At 42.8% G+C, this 14,228-nt stretch overlaps 1 protein-coding gene across 4 annotated transcripts in view; it reads right to left on the bottom strand.

The window, feature by feature from the left end:
- The window catches only part of LOC130175889 (septin-7-like), a 56,699-nt gene that overhangs the window by 35,713 nt on the left and 6,758 nt on the right, over positions 1-14,228 (bottom strand). The window lies entirely within an intron of this gene.

Raw genomic sequence — 14,228 nt, 5'->3', positions numbered from 1 at the left:
GCTATACTGATCGGCCTATTGATGCTTACAGTGCAGTAGCATATGATATTAATGATTAATGTACATATGGAAAGCCGTGCATATTAAACATGATTATGTTGAAAGAGTTACAGTAAGCTGGACTGTGACAGACAGAAAGCAAACATGAAAATGTTCAAAGTGGGTTTCCCATAGGATTCCTCACATTCCTCCCTCTCTCTCTCATTCTGTCCCCTTCTCTCTCAGCCTGAGGCAGCAGCTGGCCCCTTCACATCCTGACAGGCCTGCTTACTAGCACCCAATACAAACACACACACACACACACGGCTAACAGACGTGCGAGGCCTGAACCAGAAAGTGTGAAATGAGACATCTGGGCAACATACAGGCATAAACGAGAGAACAGCAGAGACTCACACACACACATGGTGATGTGAGGGAAGTTGTGTTTACTGAACACCAGACTGCTGGAAAAGATAATTCTCCATTGTTGAGGCTAAATGGAACTGGCTTAAACAGGGGGCAAAGGTCAGTGTTTGGGGAAAGATAAGGATCTGCAAGTCCAGCAGAGTCTATGGGAGAGTTGGAATCCAAACCAAACTGTGTCAGCACCCAGTCTGACCAGGGTGGTCCGCATGGGCTGGCGACAGGAGCCTTGGAGGGATACAACCCACTTTCCTCGGGTTTTTTCTAAATTAGAGAGCGAGTGTTCTGCTGCAATCCAGCGCGCCTGAGACTAAATCTGACAGAATCGGCACGTGCTGGGTCACAGCACACATGTGTGTCTCAAAATAGAGACGCAGAGAACGGGAGCAGAGCGCAGAGAGGGGCTGAGAAAGGAGAGCGAGAGACTTTCCCTGCAGTGGCTCGGCCGAGCACGCACGAACACGCACATGTGCGTGAGCCCATCCGAGCACGCACATACACTCTGACAGAGTAGCCTGTTGTGCCCAGAGGTGATGAGACGTCTTTGTAATAATGACAAAGGGTGTCCAAAGGTAAAAACAGGACGGCTTCATGCGTACTCAACTCACAAACAGATCTAGGATGGTTATCAGACTGGAAAATACTGAACTCGAATCTGTGACATCATTCTGGAAAGTTCTAGATGGCCTGCTCAGAGACCAGGAAGCGGGGCTTCTGAGTAGCAGGTTGTGTTTCTGGAGCCACATGACTTTTCTCAGCACATGTTTTGGTGTTCTCTATGATGACCATCGAATAGCAGAAATACGAGAGGATCACTTGGGGAATTAAGCGGCTCTGAATCTGAAATTATGTAATGAATGAATGTGAATTTTGGTCGTCTTCATGGTGACCTGGGAACATCGTCCTGCAAAAAAAGCACGCAAGTACCAACTCGTCATTGTTGGAGAGAAAAACTGCGTGCAGCCTGTAGGAATAACCAGCCAGTGAAGTTTTTATGGCCATGAAGCACAGCTGTGTGTGGCCCATTATCCATTATACAGGGTGCGGACACAATAAATGCAACACCTGTGCAATGTAACATAGTATAATAGCTCATCCATCCATCCATCCACTTTGCAGGGCAGTTAGCCCATATGTCCATTTGTCCTCAGTTCACCTCCACTTTGGACTTCCCAGAATACCTCAGGAGTTAGACATGAGACACCGTGAGCGGCTCTCTTGAAGCGAAGGAGCAGTGGTTCTGCTCTGAGCTCCTTTGGGATGTCTGCCATCCCCCTGATGAGTAACTCCCCGTCAGACAGTGCTGGTGTGTTACACCTCAGTCCCAACTATCTAACTAGCCGTAATCTTAATTGGTTGATTTGTAGCTCTATTCTGAGTGGAAGGTTGATTTGTATCTGTACTCTGATTGGTTAGTTGATTTGTTGCATCTGATCGGACTCAGTATCAGCAGATGCCGCATTTGGATTGTAACTGTGTGTAACAACTTGATAGGGGCGTTGCTTGTTGCGGTTGAACTCCACAGTTTTTAGTTAAGAAATATTCCAGATACTTGATCAGATTTCAGGCGGTCAGAAAGTTCCTGTGCAGCAGGAAAAGCACAGGTGTTAGTAATAAACATTAACAGTTGCTCTGTCCCATTGAGGTCTCCCAGTAAACCACGCCAGGGCGTGTGATACCAGGCCCTGGAGAGGACACACCTGAGGGGAGGCAGCCAGTGTTAATCTTATTAATTGCACCTGTGTCTTTCCTGCAATGACACGTCAGCACTCCTCGTTACCTGACAGCAAGTCTATAGGATCTTGAAATGTTGTCCTTGTACAAATATAATAAAGAAATATATTATTTAATGTGGCAGATGACAGTGCTGCGAGTCCTTTGAAATAAAAACTCGGAACTCTGACCATGAGTGAGTGGGAAAAGTCAATGAGACATATGTGAGGATATCTAATCATCTCTTGTTGGAAAAAATTGTGATACTTTATGATTAACATAACCATCTTAAATGGAAACTGTATTATCCTGAATAGAACTTTCCATTATTGTGTTTACGTTTAAGACAGGTGTTGTCAGAGAGGAGCGCAGTGACCTTTGCTGTTCCTCCCGGCCACTACACCAAAACATTAGCTATGATAAGGCTCTATTATGTCTAGTCTCATTTCACTCTCACGTATTCTGTGTATAAAATTCTGTGTGAATCTTGCATCCGTTGAACATTTGTATTGAAAGCTCTTGTGTGTAACTTGTTCCCTTGCTGCAAGAATAAATATCCTACTCTTATAATTTTCAGACGGTGTTCCTGAGTTTATTTGATAATTTCCCTAACAGCTATTGACTGCACCACTTCAAGATATTGCGTATTGCAACCGATTCCTGAGATAAAAAGACACTTTATATGATGTGCCGTATCATTTGAAAGACTTTACTCCAGCTGGTACTGAAGAAAACAAAACTCTTTTCCCCAAAATGACATAGTTCTGCATGCACTTGCAAACCACAGTCCTTGACCTTTAACCACCAGATGGCAAGTGTCAAGTACGGCTCTGATCAGCGATATAAGGAGAGCTAGAAATGGGCGTATGAGAAGTGAAATTCTAAATGAGGAATTATAGTCAACCACCAAATTACCACATGCCAGTAACTGACTGCGGCTGGTGTGTTTGAGAGCTTCAACAACTTCTTTGTCGTGTTAGCAACCGCAGTTTGTTCTTTTCTTTGTAACAGATCACTCTGAGTGGAGAAACAGTGACAGTAGCTGGGTGAAGTCGAAATTCCTCATCCTAAGCATTTGTGACAGGGTGATATTGTAAGAGTGACTCAGTAGAAGGAAGAAAGGAGTGAGATAGTTTTCACACACACACACACACACACAGGTCAACATACTGAAGCAGTGAATGTGTGCTCGGTGTGTATTAACGCATCTGGTTAAGCCAGCGGATTAACTACACCAAAGCCTTCCTTCACTCACTCCCTTCTGCAAGGTCAGTAGGCAAGGCGGTCAGTCCTAAGCCTGTCAGACCATCTTATCTGGACACACACACACACACACACACACACACACACACACACACACACACACACACACACACACAGCTCAGAAGCTTAGAGGAGTGCAACAACAACAGGATAGACAGCAGGACAGACAGGCAAACAGTCCTACAATCACACACAGATCAGTTTGGCAGATAAACAGATAGTGACTTAGTGGGCAGACTACTACTGGAGTGTAAAAGAGAGTCAAGCTCATCCAGCACATTACTGGCTGCTTCATTCACAGGTCTTCACTAGTGAATGGGTGAATGGAGGCCCTGTTGTGCTTATTGGCCCCTTAAATGCCAACTAGATTAGATTTAATGAGAAAAAAATGAACACACGTCAGGAAACAGACATGTTTGCATAAAATCACACGGCTCTGAATAGTTTAACTTCATAAGCATGTTACATCGACAGTGACACCACAAATCACTGATGTCAAAGCATGTATTTACTGACATGCACGACGGGTTCATGTCAGCCACACAAACACAACGCGCCGCTGTTGGCGTGCAAGTTCTTCACCGTGAGTGAAGAAGACATAAAGCTCGTCGTTTGTGACACCTGTCAGGCCAAAGTGAGCCACTGAACCCGCCCAATTTCAAGAAGCTAGTAAAGGCAAAGCGCACGCACACACACACACACACACACACACACACACAACCAGCGTTGTTGTGCATTGGATAGTGGCAATAATAGTTTGTTGAGAGTTTTACAACTCGTCTCAGAGAGAGAGAGAGAGAGAGAGAGAGAGAGAGAGAGAGAGAGAGAGAGAGAGAGAGAGAGAGAGAGACCTTCGCCTAGTTATTTAATACTTAAAATCCAGTGTTTTATTATAAACATACAATTGAATTGTCCATTAAACAAAGTTACAAAATGTTTTTCTGTCAAACGTAGTTCTTTCACTGGGAACACTGCCTGAGTTGTGTGTGCGTAATGGCTGCTATCGCTCAGCTGCTGCAGAGAAGAACGTGTGTGTGTTCACGTCGACTGCAGCTCATCTCTTTACATAGAGTTTATAGTGCAGCAGATGAGCTTGTATATGAAAGGTGCATTTTATGACTAAAGGATGAAACCTTCTCCAGTGTTTCTATAATGCATGAAGTTTATTTTCAGATTTGGAAGCATTTCAGATTTGACCTGTGGTAACCAAATTTCAAATTTTTTTTTGGCCACTTTTCACAGGCATAAAATGGTATACATCAATCATGCTTTGTCCTTATGGTCTCATTACACACAGATTGCACGGGGCTGCTCAGAAAGGTGGTTCACAGCGGCTGCCATCTCGTTGCTTCCATCGCTCAGCCGCGAGCAGAAGGGCATGGCAGCTGAGGGTGGTTGTGGTCGGTCGCCATGGCTGAGAACTTGCTGCTTGTTTTATGCTCAACAGACTCTTTTTTATTCTTTCAGGACTGCTGGGTGTTTATCAGAGAGGACCGTCATGTCATGATCGTGTACTGAGAACCACCGGGAGTAATGAGTAATGTCCAGAGCAAACTAGCATGCTAGCTTCTGAGTAGCACGTTCGCTAATGTGCTAGCTTGCCATATAATGTCTTTTGGTTGCAAGTTGTTTAATAACTGGCCCACCCCCCTCTGCCCTGTGCACTTTTATACAAATGTCTTAAGCCAAATGCTTTTATTGATGAATTCTCTGAGCTCTTGTCTTGTCATACCCAAATATGACAGACTTGGAAAATACAATGCTGAAGTCAATGACCTTTCAAGGTCAACGGAGGTCGGATATAAATTGCGTCCATGTCTGAATTAAAACCTTGGGTTATGTATATATATTTATATCATATGCTGAAACTTTCGTGCTTTAGTCATAAAAAGCACATTTGGTTTGCCTATCTGCCCTACTATTACAGATTACTGAGATGTTGGATTTCTCTTCATTATTAATTAATTTCTGATTTATTTTTGAAAGAAAACACCAGTGAAATGTCACTGTCTCCACATGCAGATGCTTAAATGATTAAAAAATATACTTGTATTTTTTTTCCTGTCTGTATTACTTTCAGATTGATCCTAGACATTGAAGCTATAGTGGAAGGTGTCAGTTTTATGTGATGTTACTGGTACGATGTCACTATGACATCGACAGGTCTTCTCTCTGGCTTTTTCTGCTGAGAGACGCATCAAGCCTGAAAAAACAGGCAAGAGTCCGAATCTCTAGATCATATGACGCAGCCGCAAGTCCGCTCCAACCCGGGGGCGCCGAAATAAAAACCAAGATGTTCCACATCCGCGTCGCACATGCTGTGCAGCCAGTGAATTATGAATCTGATCTGACATTCAGTGCCAGTTTTGGGTCACTGACATTTCAACACTTGACAGCGACCACGCAACAATTGTAGTCGTAGTCTTTGTTAAGCCAGCCTGAGAAACTCTGATTGGTGCCTGAATCAGCAGTGAAACTTTGAAAGACCTTGTATCAGATGAGTTCTAATGCAGCGTCCCACATACAACTCACAGCTCTGCTCTGCTCACACTCATTAAAAGCTTCTGATGCGCTCTTCTCCTGACTTGCTTTAGGAACGCAGAGACAGCAAGCTTGTTAAGTATTGGCCTTGTAACACATCAGAAGCAGCGTGAAGCAGGCGTTGCTTCCCCTCTCCTCCCAGCTCTTCAGCTCGGATCTGACTCTCAGCTCTGTTCAGGCCTCTGCACTGGCGCTGGATCTGGCTAATCTTTCCAGGAGTTTTCTATTCAATCTGCCAGCTGGACAAAAGGGGACAGGAAGCAGCTTTTTCCCCCTCAGAGAGAGGCGGACAGAGAGGGAAAAGACTTGTTGGACAGAGGGGAGGAAGAAAAGACAGGGGTTTACAAAGAAGAAAAATACCAGAAGAGCAGTTTCTGGTGCCGCTCTTTCTCAGGGAGTGACCGACTGACAGCAGAACAAGCAGAACTCCTTCTTGGTGAGCCCAGAGCTCCACATGGGCATGACGAGCACCTACAGCGCATTCAGAGAGTCCTCAGACTCCCTGCACTTTTTGTTATGTTACAGTTTTATGCTAAAATCTTTCAAATTCATTTTTCCCTCATCAATCTACACTCAATGCCCAAAGATGACGTGAAAACAGAAGTTTACAAATATAAAACATTTCTGCTGCATTGAAGGTTCCCAAGAACAGTGGTCTCCTTCACTAATAATATGGAAGAAGTTTCAGCATCAGTTTACTGTGGTACAGTCACTCTAATGTAAAGTCCTGTTTCACTCTGGACTTCATGTATTGGGACTAGAGTCTTAATGAGGCTCCACAGGCTCCAACACTGTGATGAGTCAATATTCAAATAGTGTGAAACAGTTACAGAATGACTCACAATAAATAATCAGGATATTAAACGATGCTGAAGGAAACACTGACGCTCAAACACAATTTCTGTTTGTGAAATGTAAAATTGTTCTTGCTGTGTAAACTTATAATGATGATAATGAACGAAGCTCCGTGCAGTTGTTTATTTTATTTTATGTTAAATCACGTTTCTCGTCTTATTTTGTATTTTCACTGTGACCTGGATCACTTTGGAAAACTGTGTGTTCACATGGTCAAAGGAATGTGTGAGGCGACACACTCTGTGTTTATAAAGACAGGCTTATGTGCGGGAAATGGTGCATGCATGGTTTCTGTGTGTATGCATCATTTATGTATCTGGCCCCAGGTAAAACTGAGCAATCAGGAGAGAAGAGCCTTAGTAAGAGAGGTGACCAAGAGCTCGATGGTCACAGGCTGATGGACGTGTTGACATTAACTGAATCTCCTGACCTGCTTCTGCTTGGTTTCATACACCGCACTGCTGCTATTTGATTGGATGATCTCACGAATAAGCAGGTGTACAGGTGTTCCTAATAAAATGCAGCTAAGTGTACGGTTTCTATGTCGCTCTGCTCTGCAGTGATACAGACTGAACAGACTCCAGTGTCTGGATTTAGCTGAAGAGGAAATGCTGTGACATGGGATAATGGAGCTTGAGCATCAAGAGGGAGATTTAGATGGTGGACTGCAGACATTCATCATTAATAATTATCTTACCTTTTTATAAATGTCTGTGTGCTATCTGTGTGTTTTCATCATTTCTTCCAGCTGTTTTTGATTCCGTTTCTTGTCTAATTCTCAGCGAGTTGTAGATGAACTTTGTTCATGAATCGGTTTCTGCCAAGAACAAGTAACGTCAGATACAGACAGAACATTATTGAATGCAAGATGCTCTTTATTAACTGTAGTGCAGCAGGTCAAATGACTAAATCAACTTGTAAACATGAGGTTCTGGGATTTTGGAAGAACTTTTAACACTGGGTAACAGCAATGGCAACAAGTATTTCCCAAAATGCTTTCATGTTCTGCAACCAGACTTCTTTTGAATATTCCATTCCACATATTTAGACCTATAGTTCTAGCTTTCAGGATACACACAGCACAGAAGATGGATATGAAATATTCTGTTTTTTAGGGTATAGAGAGTTTGGTCATAATTTGGCTCAGATGAACAGCGTGTCACCTGGAAAGCAAATGAGAGCAGGCAGCGGTGGCAGCGGTGGCGGCAGCAGCGGTGGCAGCGGGCAGTGGAAAAAAGCTGCAGTGGAGACGGACAGTTTTCACAGCCTGTACAGGAAGTCACAGAGACACTCGCATCCTGCAAGAGCGGATCCTGCTCAATAAAATTTTATCAGACCAGCCTGTCCTGTTTCAGCTACGTCCTTCTGTATGACCAAGTAGAAAAACTGAAACGCCACACAGGCGATCTGTCACCATCATGTCTGCGTTTATGGTTTAACCTCCATGTTACTCTACAAACTCAAAAAAACATTCAAAACATGGATTGAGAGGCAAAATTCAAAAAGGAAGAGGAAACAAATACAAGACAAAATAGTTTTCATTGCTCTGTCAGACATTTTAACTGTCAGGACTAGGGATGTCACGATACCAGACATTTAGTATTGGACACTGTTACCAGTGAAATTCCATGATTCTCAATACCTATTTCAATACCACGGTAAAAAAACAAAAAAAACCTAATAAATTCCATGTACTCTCAATTTCACTCCTTTATTGAAAAATACCAATAAAAAAAAACAAAAAAAAAAACAAAAAAAAAAACAAAATAAAAAAAAGAACAGGAGCATGTAGCCTTCAAGAAGTTAAAATAAACAGTACTGTGCTAAAATATAAACAATCCACTTTTTATTGCACAGCTTTTCAGCTATAGTTCCCTGAGACAAAGAAATCTGGAAATAATAGATACAATAAAATGAAACAACTATGGACATAGCAGAAAAGAACAATGGCATGTAGCCTTCAACTATTTAAAGTAAACAATACTTTGCTAAAATATAAGCAGTAAACTTTTTATTGCACAGCATTTCAACTGTGGTTTGGAAAGTGCGAAGGCGCCGTTTACAAACGGGCTTTTGCGGGTCTATAATCAACCCCTCATCATCCTCCTTGGAAGCAAAATATTTCCGTACGCGACTCTTGCTATGTGCCTGAACTTGCCGCCATCTTCCATTTGTTATTGCGGCCACACTGCAGACCAGTAGTGGACGTTCCTCGTCCTCGCTTGGGCGGAGGCAGAGCATGTGCCGGAGAAACTGTGCTTAAACGTGTTCCGAGTCACTCACATGTTGCCAGTGATGCAGTGATTAGTGTTCATGTTCTTTTACGTGTTTTTGGTAGATTACTGTCACTTTTGAGGTGAGTAAGGAACTTTTGCACTATGAGATAAGTTGCTCAGACAGTTAATGACATCCTGCTTGTGCGCAATGAAGAAGCTGACGTGCGAGCGGGCGTGACGAGCACCCATTCAACTGCCTCCCTGAACAGGATGTCAATCTTATGTTGCTTCCTAAGAGGGTGACTATCAATCTCGTCACGTGTGGGTAAATTCGATACCTTCAATACCATGAAAAGACGGGTAACGTCCCGTCATCATTTGACAATCGTCCCCTCCCACTTGAAGCAAAGCCTTTATGTATCCTCATGATACTTATAATTAAATCAGTAATATTCATATTCGACGGCAGCCGTCACAGACTGCAGCCAATGAGATCTATCTGTAAGTTCAGCTGAACCCTGTTTGACTGATAAGAGCACCACTGACTCCACACCATTTATTCTGTTTACAGAATAAACTGCCTTTGTGCGAAATCAGACGCATAAAATTTTAAATATCTACAACTAAACAAAAAAAAGTAAAGTTTCTATAAAGCGACTCCAGCTCTGCCGCGGCTGGCTCCAAAAACTGCAGACACCTTGATGATGTAATCGACATGAACTCGCCCATCATCGAATCTTTGCAGGCGTGAAGGAGTGAACCAGCTAACACTGATGCTGCAGTCAAAAACAAAAGTACAGCTGGCCACCATTACAATCTGTTCATCTGAAATGTCTCGCCATGACACATATCAGAGCTCATATTTACCCCAGTTTCTGATCCCACACTATTCAGTGACGTCACCCAACATCGTCTATAGTTATTGTTTTGATTGAGAGAAGTTACAGACTGCATGTTTAAGACTAGGGTGCTGTTGCAGTACATCTACCCCGACGCATTTCACTACAATTGTCTGCAACGACTCTTCCAGGTGAGACGACAACACTTGCTCAACAACGTCTACCAGCCAACTGCTCGCTCACATCGAGGCCTTGACAAAAAGAGTGGTGGTTCCTGCAACAGGTCTAAAAGTAGTCACTTCACACTATGACAGCAGCTGAAACCTACATTTAACTACTGCATATAAATAATAGTGGTAGCGGGGGTGGGGGGGGCTTTTGTTATATGGATTGTATGAGGTTCTTGGTATATTCTCACATTCGAATGATGTTGCCACAGAGATGACTTCCTCTCGCTGCGCTGTTGGAATTTGAAGGAGTTACCTGCAGGCATCAGCCCAGTCCTCTCATATTCCACCATCTGTCTGTTCCAGAACTACAATGGAAGAACACTGGGCCTCTGAGTTGAGCCAAGCTATCACACTTCACAGCACTTCCAAGTAAAGCAGTGCTGAAGTCAGCCTTCAGTCCGCTGTACACGGTAGATCCAGCTGGCTGCTTCAGGTCGGATCACTCTCTTACTAACTCTGGCATTTCCTTTTTTCTCACTTCTCTACAAAATTGTTTTGTGATGGGGTAATTTTTATGAACTGTGTAAGTCTTTGTTTTTGGTTGTGGCTGACTTAACATGTCACCGTTCACACTGTATACAGTCTTCAGATGATTTCGAATAGACGCAATTGACAGGATGTTATGTCTATACATTTGCTAAAACTGCACAAACAAACTTTAAACTTAAGAATCTCTGAAGATTCTCCTTCCGGCTGGAAACACACCAGCTGCTGTGTCAGGGACAGTTTGGACTATGCTCAGGTTTCAGTTGGTCATTTTCTCCTATTTTTTTCTCTCCAGTGTGGAAACACACATACCTGATGAAATCATACATTTTATTAGTCTCTGCTATTTATACATTTTGACATTGAGGCCAAGTTGCATTAGTATTTCAAATGGCTAATTCAAACGCATGGCAAAGTAAACCTGCACATTGTTTTTAGCAAGAGGTCTTCACAGTGTTGAAGGAAGAGAGTCCAAAATGGAGGAAGCTATCAAAGTTTATTAGCGCTGTGGTACCGTCTGTGTTTATTTCACCATCTCTGATGGGGTATAAACGGTTCCAGAAAGAGAACAATGGTTTGTGGACAGGATTCAATGGTACAAAAACATCTTTAGGATAAGCTGTGTTAGTGACAGAGCTTCCGGAACTGACATATAGCAAGCATGCTAGCTCCTCTTCTTTTCCGCCTTCAGTGAGTTTTTAAAAAAAGAAAATACCAGGAAGGAGTAATGGGCCCAGTGTAGAGAAAAAAGAAAGAAATTAGTAAAGCTAAGCTAAGCTAATGAATAATGCGAGCAGGTTTCCGTCCAGCTAGCTTGCCTTGGAGTAATTCCTCACATCCCAGCGTGGTAAAAACACATGTATGAATATGGCCGATTCACTTTCTGGTGTTTTCTGGTACGTTACATTACACTGTGAGTGAGAGAGAAAGAGGAGTGACCAAAAAAGCAAGCGTGTCCCGTTTTGCTCACCCCCATCCCCCTCTCTCCCTCTCTCTCTTTCATGGATAACCTGAGTGATGACAGTAAGATGACAAATACATTTTATGGCTGTATTAAAACAAATTCGTCATCACAAAGCAGCAGGATCAGAAACTGAAGTAAATGACATGTTCTGTCTGTCTGTCCATCTCCTCCGCTCTTAAATCACAGAGCAGCTCCTACACACTACAAGCAGCTTCATTACAATCAGCTGATCAGAGAGCGAGAGATTGTGTGTGTGTGTGTGTGTGTGTGTGTGTCTGCATGTAGTAATATTGCAAATAATAAGCTATTAGATTAATGGGAAAACAAGTCAAACATCGCCTTGACATTTGCAAAGACATGAGCAATCGGCAATCTCATCTGATGATCGTCGATCGCTGATATCATCGTCCCTAGTTTCCACACCATGTCGCCATTTCACAAAAGAAAAAGCCCCAAGTGTTTCAGTGCACAGAAACCCTTCATTTCTTTACAGGTCTTATATTGTGAAACATTTGCAGGCACATCATGCGCAACAACAGCCAGACAGGATAAAATGGCGACAAACCAAAGTGGATCAGAATGAATGAAACAAATACTCGAGATTAGGGATGCTGAAAACACGACCATCTATGAGTGGGATCTGCCGATCCACGGCCGATTACTTTTGGCACGCACTGCAGGTGGCGTACATTATATCTGCCGTGCACCGGCACAACAACAAGATGGGAGGCGGGACTAAACTACACATCACTTCTCTCTGCCGAGAAAATCGGCCGATATTGATCAGCAGCTGATCACTCGGGTATCACTACTTGAGATGAGCCATCTAAAACAACAAAGCTCTCCATCCACAGGAAACACTGAAACGTTTTCAACAAATATTTTTCCTCAGTTTTCATTCAGAAAATGAAAACTGTTTTTTATTAAAAGTGGAACTTTTCAGAAAACATCCAGAGGTGAGATGAACAACCTCCAGCTGGGAGCCTTTCCTCTGATCCACATCTAGAAGCGTACACTGTGTTGAGTCGTGAACACACTGGTATGCTCCTCACACTCGTTATGTGTGAAATTCGGAACAGCTGGGGTTTGTGGGGATGAGAGCCAAGTGCTGTGGAGACAGACAGAGGGGCCTGTGTGTGAGAAGGCTTGAAACAGGATCTAGTTAATTGTGGTTTTTCTCTAGTTCCATCACTCTGCTGGTCTTTGTCTCCCTCCTGCTACTCCTCTACAGTGGCTGTTTACTAAACAGGAAGCTAAAGCCTCAGGCTGAGATAATAAAGGCTGGACGCCTCTCTGTGTTAATGTCTCCTTTCATTGAAGTGATCGGGGTCATCACAAGATCCACAGTTAGATTTATGATCTTTCATAACAGTTTGAATGATAGCTGGAACTGAGTTTAAGACAAAGAGAAAAAAAAGTAGATAAAAAAATAAAAGACTGTAACTTTTACTTGTGTGACTCTGGAAGATAAGATGGTTTGTCTAAATCAGACTGCAGAAGTGATGCCTGGAGCGATGTCTGGAGAGGAACGTTAATAGTTCCTACCAATGTTTTTAAAAATTATAGTAAACAATCCCGGACCTATGATGGAACCCTGTGGAATGCCCTTTACTTCATGTCCATGCACTGGAAGAAAATGAGATTTAAAGTTCCTCTACACATGTTTTAAACTCTGTAAAAATCCTGATTCATATTTAGTTGAACAGGGTTTTCACACATAGAAACTGGGTATGAAGCTCTCTGTACTGACAAGAGTTTATTTAGCCCCGCCCCACAAGTTGACAGGATTGGTTCCTTAGGTTTGTGACGTATAAAACCCTGAATCTGTTTTTATGAGACTGTCATTGGTTCACTGCAGTTCAAGGCGGAAACACTCAGTCATGGTGTTGATGATTGTTTCACTCATCATATGTCTTGTGCTATATAAAAACATCATATGGATGTTAACGAGGTTAAACACTGGATTTTCATCGGAGGGTCTTTAACTCCAGCTAAACTTTGGAAACGCATTTTTACAAAAAGACTATGAATTTTTTTCCCCCATCACTAACACTGAAACTGATTTGGGAATGGATCTCTTAATGGCCAGTAGGAACATGAGGTGTAATTACAACAAGCCTGTTGCAATGTTCATATATGGGCACCATAAAAATTGTGAACCTATCCTTTAAGGCCTGACTGTCTTTGCAAGGAGCAGGAAAAGCAAACAATGCATAGTGAACTTTTAACTCCCCGATGTTGCTTCTGCCTTTCCCTCAGCTGTCCTCCTGTCTTCATATACCTGGGTGGCCCGCCAAAGTAAAGTCTATGTATGGGGAAATCCTGAATCACAGAAGTGCAATACGGACACGTCACAATCAAACGGAACGTTAAAGTCTCAATCTAACATTTAAGTTTTTGTATCTAGTACAAGTGACCAGTGCACACCCAGCCTACACTTAGTGTGCACAGGAAGTGTAAAGAAGCCACACAAATGTGTGACGGCTGAATAGATCCCAAGACATATCTACTCATTACAGGCCCCAGAGAATGGTGCAATATGTCATTACAACACTGATCTAATGTCTAAACTAGTTTGTGTGTGTGTGTTGTGTGTGTGTGTGTGTGTGTGTGTGTGTGTGTGTGTGTGTGTGTGTGTGTGTGTCCATGCAGACAGCCAAACCAAAGCTTCCTCCACTCCTCTGTCCACTTCCCTCCCTCTGTAATGCTGTTAGCC

The sequence above is a fragment of the Seriola aureovittata genome, chromosome 10 (assembly GCF_021018895.1).
Source record: "Seriola aureovittata isolate HTS-2021-v1 ecotype China chromosome 10, ASM2101889v1, whole genome shotgun sequence".
In the NCBI taxonomy this organism is placed as follows: domain Eukaryota; kingdom Metazoa; phylum Chordata; class Actinopteri; order Carangiformes; family Carangidae; genus Seriola; species Seriola aureovittata.
Note: the sequence above shows the minus strand (reverse complement) of the source record. Positions and strands in the feature narration are given on the sequence as shown.